This window comes from Spinacia oleracea, chromosome 5 (assembly GCF_020520425.1).
Source record: "Spinacia oleracea cultivar Varoflay chromosome 5, BTI_SOV_V1, whole genome shotgun sequence".
Taxonomy (NCBI): Eukaryota; Viridiplantae; Streptophyta; class Magnoliopsida; order Caryophyllales; family Amaranthaceae; genus Spinacia; species Spinacia oleracea.
Window position 1 is genome coordinate 33,039,385 of NC_079491.1, and position 11,750 is coordinate 33,051,134.

Sequence of the window (11,750 nt, forward strand, 5' to 3'; positions counted from 1 at the left end):
TCACATGCGCGCGCCCAGCTAAGGCATGGGCCTTGCGCGCTGGCTCGCTGCTACGCCCAGTGGGCCTTGCGCGCTTGCGCGCCTTGGCTCGTTGGGCTGGCAGCGTTGCCTCCTCGTATCCGCGATTAATATATTTCCGATATATTATTTATCATTTCGTATACGACGAATCACCGTCGTACGATACGATTTATTCGTTTCGCCTAGCTTACGAATATTCGCGATACGATATACGATTCCGATGCAAGGTCGTATCGTATAATACGTTTTCCAACTAATTCCCGAAAAGCTATTAAATGAATTTCCGATTCATTTAATCCGCTGATCTGTTACATGCCATTGGTGTGACCTTATAGGTTCAGTAAAGAGTAAGTTATGAGCTTAATATTCATTAGAACTCACTGATCGGAAGCATTGCTCCAGCTAGCTGTTCTGATCACTTGATCTCACTGAATTAATTGTTCGCAATTAATCTGAACCTTGGTATTAGACTTAATGCACCTTGGGTGAAGGACATATTTCCTTCAATCTCCCACTTGTCATTCAGACAAGCGTGCATCCACATTCCTTTGTCACTTAGTGTTACTTACTGAACATAAGGTAAGATCCAAGCCATCCTTATTAGGTCTAGAAGTGTTTCTCGGATTACATAGTTCAACTGTCAAACTTTTGCAGAAGGTTAAGCCTAACCATTCTGAGCACGGCCATGCATTATACAGTATCTAACTCTCCGAGAGGCCTTGTTACACAACAAACACCATATCCTATCAAAGATAGGAGGACAATCCATTCTTGCAATCTATGAACACTCACTTTGATTCATAGTATGCCCAATAACTAGTTTTATAGCCTCCTTTTACGGTGCGACGTTTAGCTAGTATCAAAGCGAACTAATTCTCAAACGAGCAGACATAATCGCTCATGTTCTGAGGAATGGTTCTAATCACCATTAATGAGAACTACTTATGACATGACTTTAATCTCTTAAAGTGTTCTCATGGTCAATCCGATACAAGATCCAATAAGTATCTATGCAAATGATTTCTGACATCCAGTCCATCTAGTTCGAGAAACAGAACTATAAATCAACTTGCAATTTAATCTTCATTAGTCATTGGTCGTCCACCTTTCAATGACCTGGATTAGGGATCCTTTGTGACTTCAATATTCAAGTTCACTTATGGGTGTTTCTTTGTCGAAGAATCCATCTTGACATCCCATTTGAATGATTTGAATCACATGGACTTATCATTTAATACTAAACCAAGATTAAATGAACTATGAAATATAATTTCATAAATGATAAATGTTTAAACCAAATGCTTACCAATTTGTGGGCCTCTAACCCAAAATCAAGCATTTAATGTTTTACAGATATAGGCCTTTCACCCAATACTTAAAACATTCATGGAACTCAAACTTGATTCCATATCTGCATATGAATGTTGTGTATCATTCAATGCAGAGGTTTAGTTTATCATACTTTGCTATCCCTAGCATCTTTTCTATCGAAAGCCTTTCGATGTAAGATGAAAAGATCTTTGAATATGTTTCTAGAATGATCTAGTCTTTCGTTGTTGTTTAGAATGATAATCATATCTAAAATAGAAAATCATCCAGGTAGAAGACTTGTGATCAACCTGAGTTCATTGAAGAACTCCCACTAAAATCAATTCCCTTTTATTGCTTCTTAGGCAACAATGAATTCATTTGAATTATGTAGAATTTCAAATGATGCTTCCCTTTTGGAATGCTCCAACCAGTTCACATAGATGTGGGAGATACATCTTTCAACTGAGAACTTGGAAACTAATCATTGATTCAGTTTCCCATGCATCACATATAGTTTAGAACCTATGTAACCACCTTTTAATCACGACGCCTAATTGCCCACGTTTGTTTGTGGTTTGCCTAACAACAAGAGTCAACTTTTGCTTAGGCAAATGCATGTAGCATCAAAACTTTAGTTATCTTCACTTCCTCTTATCAAGTTCTCATCCTACATCTCCAAATGTATTGGATGTTCTTGATACTGTTCCAATGATCTTTGATCCAGATCAATAGAGATTGGTATAAACTCGTCACGATCCAATGTTCACGAGTTATCTTGGCGATCTATATATCACATTATACATGATTGATTGTAATGCAAAAACCATTCGCATTTTAAAATCCATCCATGTGACTTTTAGCTTTATTCTGTTTCAAGAGATACTGAATCTTGCTAAAATCTTGGCATTGCCATGTGATATAAGGTGAAGGTACCTCTTCAAGGTCCTTCATGCTTAACTCTAGTGATAAAAGCCTAGATTTATACTTAGTTAAAGCATTCATAACTTAGACTTACTCATATGGGTTGAGAGTCTCTTTTGAGTCTCTCCATTGTGTTTGATTTAGTAATTACTTTTACAGAATCCAAACAACGCTTTAGATCCTATCCAATAGATCTTTAACCCAGTATGTTCTAAGTTTCGCCATGGTTATAATATTGACAAATACTTTCAAATCTAACCATTTGAATGTCATTTTCAATAGAGAGATATGTATCTCATATATAGAACCAATAAACATGACTTAGCTCCCACTAAACTCCTCATCTATAAGATGATCCATATTTTCATAAAGCTATGATTGCTCAATAACCTTTTAGACAAATATGGTCCAATTCCCACTTGCATGCTTTATTCTACGAATAGATTTCTTAAGCTTGCTATTTTATCTAGCATCTAAAACTTTTACATTGTGTGATGTACACAATTCCTTTCTACAAGTCCAGTTGAGTAAGGTGTTTCGTTTTCCAATTGCCATATTGCCATATGCAATGATTGCTAGATTTATCCAAAATAGTTCAAGCATTCCGACTTGGTGAAAAAGATTTCAACATTATCAACGCCGTGAAGTTGTTTACAATCTTTTAACCACCAATCTAGCTTCTCTTTTGTATGTGAATACAATATCATCTTTGTATGTTTTGAAAACATGTTTTCAACCAATGGGAGTAAACCCTTTATGCAAATCAACGTTGTATGTTTAGAAAACATGTTTGCAACCAATGGGAGTGAACCCTTTATGCAAATCAACGTTGTATGTTTAGAAAACATGTTTGCAACTAATGGGAGTGAACCCTTTATGCAAATCAACCAAATCATATATTTGATTCTTCAAGATGAAGGTACTTTGGATGAAATGGCCTCAAACCATTTTGTATGGCCTCGAACCTGTGAGGGGGTTGAAAAAGCACGAGGCTAATGCGTGACCTCGTCCCTCGTGGGTGTGACGATTCTTTTTAGTCAATCAAGTGTAATTGGATTTCCTGTGAGTATACACCCAATTGACTAGTAATATAGGAGTCGCCATTCAGTTTTTAACGACAATGAGAAAAACTGACAAAACCCGATTATCGTGACATAAAGGGAGTGCAATTATGTTTGACCACGTTGGCCGTAGGTTCCCTTGTGATCCCTGGTGTGGGGATCTCTCAATATACACCCGCAAGGTAGAGATTGAGGGTTCGGGGGACTGTAACTACCGAGAGGAGTACTTCGCTCGTCGATAACTCCAGAGGCAGGATATCCTTACTAGCTCAGCATAAATAATTGAAGGGACATGCGTTAACTATTAAACTAATCTGAGTTGATTTTAGCAATATGCAACAAATAATACTAATTCGATCGTGATTATCTGATTTAAATCGCATTAAGGGACCTAGCATGATAATCCGATTTCCCAAAAATATTATATTTGTTAGGCGTGATAGAACAATCAGATTAGGTTAGTTTAACAGTTCATAAAAAGGGCGAGGAAAGCAGTTAAATCATCGAAAAGGGACACATTACGACGCACCCTTGAGAGGTGCGTCACGGTTCTCAGAAAACTAACCACTTTGACTTTTCTATTTCTCCTTTTTATTTAACGAATCTCAATTATGGGACAGGATACGTTCTGTTCGATTTATGGATCGATTGCGACAGAACGCGTGAACAGTTTCGCAGCGACAGGCTTAGGCTAAGGGTTGGAGTCAATACTCAGAATATAATTGTGTGTTGTTGTGTGTTCTTTCACGTCGAAACTAGGGGCCTATTTATAGGGAAGAGTTCGTGGAAAGATAGAATTGCAGAGTTCTAATCCACAAAGAATTAGGAAAAGAGACGTACCCAGGTATTTTCAGCGCCCAGGCCTGGGCGCCGAAGATTTCGGCGCCCAGAGCCAGGCGTTGAAAATAGGGTCTGGGCAGTTTTGTTTAGTCAGATTCGGATTCCTAAAATCCGTAGAGTTTGAGATTAATTCGAGTCTTTTAGTGCGTATCAATTTTATGACGGAATGCGTCTGGGCCCGTTACGAACTCTAGGTTCGTTAGGATTTTAATTAATACGTGACTCCTATTTCCGAATCCTATTAGGAATAGGATTCTCGCGGTTTTCTATCTCATTTAGAATTTATGTTGGAATGCAACACCTAATTCTGACAGGTTTCTATCTTTTATGATTTGCCACTTTTAGATGCTACCTTTTACGGCAGTTACTATTTTTAGCAGGTTTCCATAAATAGCAGGTTTCGGGTGAAATGAAATGTGGAATCGAGATTCGTTTATTTTATAGGAGATGCGTTGTCAAGTGGAGTTTTTATGCTTTCATCATCGAACCTTTCCCTTTGCGGGAACGGGGACAAAAGTAGGTGTCTACAGTTAGCCCCCACTTTGACTGAGTCTTGGAGTAAGACGATGGTCAAAGTATTAGACGGAGTGCGTCACACAAGCCATGGTGTATGTGACCTGTTTTGCGAGGGTCTCACGAGCCCCCGAGTGATAACATTTGACTTAAGGGTTATCACTTGAAGTGTCGACATATCCCTCACGTGTCATTGGGATTTGTCAACTGATAGTATAGAAACTTCCTCACTTTGTCATTGGAAGAATCTAAAGGTGCGTAGAAACTCCCTCACTTTGTCATTGGGAGTAGCTACAGATGTTTTCGAAATCAAAGCTGTAAAGTGTAATTGGGCCTGGCCAAGCCCAATCACGAGGTAAAACGTTTTTAAAGATTCTCATTTTCAGGGCTAGCTAAACGAGAAAACGCCCTTGTTTTTATAGGACGTAAAACGAAGGAAAATCCAGCACATCGTTCTTTTTTAGAAAAACGGAAAACCAATCCTTTAATTTTTGGAAAAAGGGAAAACCAAACCTTTAATTTTTGGAAAAAGGGAAAACCAATCCTTTAATTTTTGGAAAAAGGGAAAACCGAAAGAGGTTATCGCTGCAGCGACTAAGGACCTGCGCGGTTAGTGACGCAGACCCCACCCGCTGAAGGTGGGCGAGCCTGTCCGCTGAGGGTGGGCGCCCCGTCCGATAGAAGTGGACGAATCTGTTTTGATGTTTTGAAAATAAGGACCTACGCGGTTTGTGGCGTAGACCCCGCCGGCTGAAGATGGCGAGCCTATTTTAAATTTGAAGATTTCATTTCTTCCGAAAACTGAGGACCTGCGCGGCTAGTGACGCAGACCCCGCCCGCTAAGGGTGGGCGAGCCCATTCTGAACTTCTTATTTTGCCTATGTAGAAGGGCTTTTGTGATTACAACCTGTTGGTGGGTCGTAATATTTCCTGATTAGATGTGTCCTATAAGTGGGTCCGCACTGTGTATATTTTTGTTTAACAATATATATTTTTTTTTGAGATATCCAAACATGATATGGTGTGTGGCGCAGTCTGGGAATGTGATTTTGATTGCGCGCTCCTTGTTGGAGTCCATTTTTTGCGAGCCCCCAAGCGTTGGGGCTCGTCGGTTGTTTTTTGTATCTTGTAATCATGTTTGGGGTCACGCTCGTATGTGCGAGCGACCTCCTATAGTAGTGTGCTATTTTAGCGAAGCCGTGGAGTGCGACTTTAGTTTTCAGGCGACATCCGGTTTTGGCTTGGCCCGGATTATCCCTTTGACAGACAGACATTTCCTATTTGGAAAACCAATGACTTGACGACACATATTTTTGGTGTTTCGAAGAATGACCATGGTATTTAATTTGCTTTTTTGAATAGTGTACATGAGCGTTTTCTAAGACGAGTCTAAGTTTTGACCAAGTTTTAATGTTATTTTTTTTTTGCTTATTTGGGAGCTAAAGGTGCTTTGGGCTTGATCTTACTTGCAATAGGGCCTCGTGTTTTAGCAACACGGTCTTAAGTCCTTTCCTATTCCGTGTTTTGTGAAATCTGGGCCCTGGGGCTGCATTTTCAGCGCCCATGCTCAGGCGTTAAACATTTCGGCGCCCAGGGGTGGGCGCTGAAAGTTCTTTCCTTGTAATATTTGATTTTCGGATTTCTAAACACGTTTCCGAATGGGATCAGGATGTTATTGGGTGCGTTCAGCTATATATAGGGGCTAGATATGTCCTTATTTTCCACCACTCTCAAATTATTTCTCTCTTCCTTTGTGCTTTAATTATTCATTGTTTTTGCCATGTCAATCCCTACTTTCTCACTCCAACAGACTTTTAGGCGTTGGCTACGGGCCCTTACTCCCACAGAAAAAGCTTTGTTAAAAGAATACCACTTAGAGTCACTTTTAGGCTTACAACAAATTAATATTGATTATAATTTTCTGCATGCCGCCCTAAGTTTTTGGGACTCCGATCATCATGTTTTTTCTTTTCGGGGCAATGAAATATGTCCTTTGCCCGATGAATTTGCTGCGATCCTTGGTTATCCTACTAATGCTACTCCTGTTACCCCTGGTACTATTGAAGAGGGTAAAACAACCATAAGGGCTTTCCTAGGGCTGGATGATAACATGTTTGCTGAAATTGTTGTAGACGATAAGGTTAACTTGGCAAAACTCGTAAAACATCATTTTAGGCCTAGTAAGAATATGACCGAACATAAATTGAACATTCGAGCCCTTGTATTTTGCTTGTTGAATCATTATTTGCTGTCGAATAATAATGGTGAGTTCGGTCACATAAGGCTGATCCCCTTGATTAGCCAGATGGAAAGTTGCTATTCTATTATGCCGTTGGTTGTTGCTGAGACTTTGCTGAGTGCGGATGAGCTGAAGAAGGATGCCAAATCCGAAAATTTTAAGGGAAGCCCCCTATTACTGCAGGTAATCCATTTTTTTCTTTGCGCACACATACGCCACTTTTACATATTGCCTGGGGCTGAGTTTCAGTGCCCACGGCTGGGCGCTGGAATTTTTGGCGCCCGGTCCTGGGCGTTGAAACTGCGCTCCAGGAACCGTTTTTTCTTTCTTTTCATTCTTTTGATTCGATCGTACCTGTTTTTGCAGATTTGGCTTGCGGAACAGCTTAGACTTTTGGAAGTTCCTGCCGATCCTAAACATTATCGCCCTATAGCTTTGGGTAACCGAAAATACTTGCACCAAGGCCAGGACGAGGCCGAATGGACCTCCTTTTTTACTTGTCGCATTTGTTCTGATAAGTGGGTGGTACCATGGTGGGGTTTGACTACTATGACAGGGGGGTCTGATGTATCGGTTTATGTTTCTTTGTTGGGGCTTTCTCGTCCCATTTATATTTTCCCTTACCGAGTCATGCGCCAATATGGTTTAAGGCAGACTATCCCCTTTTCTGATACGGTACCACCTAAGGTAGCGGCCTTTTCACAAACACGGGTCTTAGCGTGGACTAGGTATTATGATGGTCTCCCGCGTTGGGCCGTAGCTACAAATGGTTTTGTGGGTCTTTCTAAAAACTATAAGTTGTGGATGAGTTCCGATGACAAAGATGTGAGGACCGAGGCTCGAAATGGGGAGCCGGCTGAGCTTTTGATACCTCGTATTCGTGTTAAGTATGAGGGTCCTGATTCTGCAAGACCTCGTACCTATAGTTTTAAGACTGTGAAAGCTCGTCCTGATCGAAAGCGAAAGGAAGTTCCTCCCCGTTCCAGTGTCAGGCCTAAAAAGATGCCTAAAATGAAGGGGCCTGCTGTTGTTAAAAGAAATGCAAGCTCTCGCGGAGATCGTCGCCGGAACAATGTATGGGTTAGGAAGGCTCAGCCGCCTGTAGAAACAGTGGCTAGCCCAGTTGATGATAATAACCCTTCTCCCATCATTGCCTGTGCCTTCGAGGCTGAGCGGGCTATAATTGAGAATGTTTCTGAAGCCTTGACATCTTTGGAAGTTAGTGTCCAGGAGCCGGTTCTTATGGAGATTGATATTGGGGCAGCGCAGAAGACTGTGGGGGTGGATCCTGCGAACATTGCTCTCTACAAGACTTTATTTGATGATCCGGAAGAACTAGAGTAGTGTAGTTCTTGCTAGGGTGTAGGTGCCCTTTATTTATTTCAGTTGTGTTTGTTTTTTATTTCTAGCACTTTGTTTCCCTTCTTATTATACTTTAATAAAGGCGTATTTTAGTTTTCATTTAATTTTGTTTCGCCTCTTTTATATGTCTAACACTTTTTTTTTACACAAAGAATATATTTTTTATTTGGACTGAATCCTTGGTAAGGATTGCCTATGTATCTTGTCAGAATCAGGTCGCGCGTAGTTCTAGCTTTAGAATAATTTCTAGTATGCCGGGTTTCGGTAAATATGTCCTGAAGTGGGAACATATTACTTAATCGGTCAAATGAGTGAAGTATTTATCATTATTTTCATCTGCCGTTTTTTTTTCATAGGTTGCGTAAAATTCGACCAATTTGTATAGCTGTATTCTTGGTAAACCTATTTGGATACGTATTGTACCCCCCAAGTGTTCGTTATTTTTCCGTTGTGTGCGGATAAAATGACGAGCACTTTCGAAAAAGAAAACTTTTGGCAGGCAGAGAGTTTCAACGCCCAGGCTGGGGCGTCAGAAATTTCGGCGCCCAGCCCTGGGCGCTGAAAATGACTTGGGCGGTCAATTTTTGACGTTTTGCTTCACATGTTCTTGCGTTTATTTCTATTTCTCTTTTTTTTTGTGCCTTGATATTTTGCTTCGTAGTTTTAAGTTAATTTTGAGGCTATTTTGGAGGTTTTTTGACTGTTAGCGTGAAACGCATTTTTGTCCAGATTAATTTTTTCTATTGGTGACTCAAAACAGTTTTGAAAATGGAGTCAGGGTGCGGAGTTTATGAAGATCTTTGTGTAGGTTTTGGATGTAGGTTGGTAGTGAAGGGTATGATGGAATCTATGTTTTATGAATCTATTTTTTTTGGTATCATTTGCATTTGTTTTAATTTTTGGTTTCCTTTGATTTTAGGTTGCATGGATTGGTTCTGACACTGGTTGGCTTTTTAGGTTTTGGGGATATGAATGGGATAGTGTGGTTTATTTTGTGGTTTTCGGGAATTGATTCTCATGGCACTATTTCAAAACCGAGTGGGCTTTGTTTGTTGGGCCTATAGTGGGCCGCTTCTTTATATTTTTTATTTTGCAAGTACATTTGGTGTTTATTTAGTGTTAGAATAAAATTTTCAGGAGAAATATTACGCCTTTATTGATTTGGAAAGTAAGGAAAACACACTGAAATAAAACTGACCCATATTCTAAAGGGCCTTAGGACCATCTAAAGTCTCTATTTTTTTTTTTTTTTATCAATCTAAAGAACTACTAGGCGCTTTTTACTAATGGTGCTCTATGTGGCTCAAGCCTGGGGTTTAGTCTCATAAAACTTCGGTCCTTCACCGGTACTCATCTTGAAATCCATTCATTTTGCGTTGACCCACTGATATGTCTTCACCCATCCGTTCTCGACCTCTTCTAGTGTTGATGCAGGAGAGATTAACCGGGTTGGATCGAAACCTTCATCTTGTAAAGCTAGGGTAGTCATCACAGTCTCGTCCTCCATAGGTCTCGACTCGTTAAACAATGTCCATAGAGCCTGGTTGTCCAATATTTTAGCTGTTTTAGTCTTGGTGAGGTTGGGTGCCTCATCCAAGGTGTGGCAGTCATGGAAAATTTCAAATCCGGGTTTTAGCAAGCCATCCTGAACGAAGGGTTCAGGGAAATCACAGCATGGGTGTTCTTCTCCTTCCCGAATGAACATCCCGTTAAGGGTCCTTTGATATGGGGGAAGGAGGGTGGTTTGTTTGGTTTTGTTAAGGCGTAGCCTAGATAGGCGGTCAGCAATATCTTCCTCCGTTGGTTCATAACCTAAGCCAAAGGGAGTAGATTTGTCGGGAAAAGGATGGAATGTGCATTTCTTCTTCCTTATGCCCAATGGGGTTCCTGGAAAATAGCCTTGAGCTAACAGCATTCTAGGGATGACTCGGGATGCATGCGGGTCTAGGAATGCTGGATCATAATCTTCGATGAACTGGATTGTTTCTTCCATTTGAAACCCATAAAGGTCGTCTGCAGTTTCGGCCGTTCCAACCATAGTACAACTGACGTCGAGAGGAGGGGCGCGGATTTCTAGTATTACCCCGTTATGGTTAAGTTTAACCATTTGGTGCAAGGTAGAAGCCACACCTCCTAAGTCATGGAGCCAAGGTCGCCCCAAGAGGAGATTGAAAGTGGGCTTGATGTAGATAATTTGAAACTCCGTGGTGCGTGCCACAGGCCCGGTTTGTATGGTAAGGTTGATTTTTCCCAATACAGGCCTTCGGGATTCATCATAAGCTCGTACCCCTTGCGTGGAGGTTTGGAAATCATCGTTTCCTAGCCCCAAGCAATGGGCGGTTCGCAATGGGCAGACATTAACCGCCGAACCATTATCTACGAGCGCTAGGGGGATTTATCATATGCTTTACTATGCTTCTCTTACATAATTAAGATTATCAACCATAAAAAGTGAATTACAATTAGTTACAGGTACGAAAAGTATGTAAATATATGAATTACACAAGTTAAAAATTATCTGGATGAATAATTATACGTGTTGGGCGTACGTACTGTGTACTCCCTCCGAATCTAAATGTTTTTCCCATTTAGAATCTTGACACTATTCACAATGGAAGAGAATCTTATGAGTTACGTTAAATATATAAGAAAAAATATAGTCACGTGGGATCTTGTTTGATTCGTTTTAATGAGCACTTTAACAATATGAAAATTTTATAATTTTTGATAACACGTAACTAGAGTTATTAACAATATAAAATGTGCATTGGCATGTGTGCCAAAGTAAAATGGGAAAAACATTTAGATTCAGAGAGAGTACTACTTATGTTACAGTAGTGGCTCTTTTTTGAGTTGAATGACATTAATTAAATTCACACATAATCTATCTTTTCTATCTTTCTCACATAATCTATAAAATTGTCTTTTCTATCTTCCTCACATAATCTATAAAATTGGAACGATACGAGAAGATTAGTATGACTCATGCGCTAGGATGACACGTACAAATTGAGAATTTTTCTAAAAAATTAGTAAAAATTACTTTGTCTTCTACGCGACCTTTATTCTTCGGAAAGTTTTTGAATGGGCACAATAAAATGGTAACCACTACATATATTAAATTTGATCCCTTAATTATTATTGACTTATATGGACCATTGGTTACGTAGACTTTATATTATTAAAAAATAATAAAAACAAAAATCCTTCATCGTCATATTTCTCTCTCTTCAAAGCTTTTTCTTGTTCCTGTTTGAAAAAAAAAGACTGTTCATCCATTTTCAAAAATATCAATGAATACTCCATTTTTTTCTTGGTATGAATGATGACCATATTTTTCTCAAAGTCTTTCCTTTAAATTGTAAAAGTTTCTCCGTAATTAACTTATCATTTAGGAACTTCTCATTCTTATTTGGACATCTAAATATTTAATTACTTCTTACGGAGTAGGATATATGCTTGATGATGATAATGATTTCCTA

The 11,750-nt window shown here is 39.6% G+C and overlaps 1 non-coding gene across 1 annotated transcript; it reads left to right on the forward strand.

Annotated features, from left to right (window-relative positions):
* Positions 1–11,197: 11,197 nt before the first annotated feature.
* LOC130462309 (U6 spliceosomal RNA) lies at positions 11,198–11,299 on the forward strand. Its single transcript, XR_008922405.1, has one exon. It is a non-coding gene; the product is annotated as a U6 spliceosomal RNA (small nuclear RNA).
* The last annotated feature ends 451 nt before the right edge of the window (positions 11,300–11,750 follow it).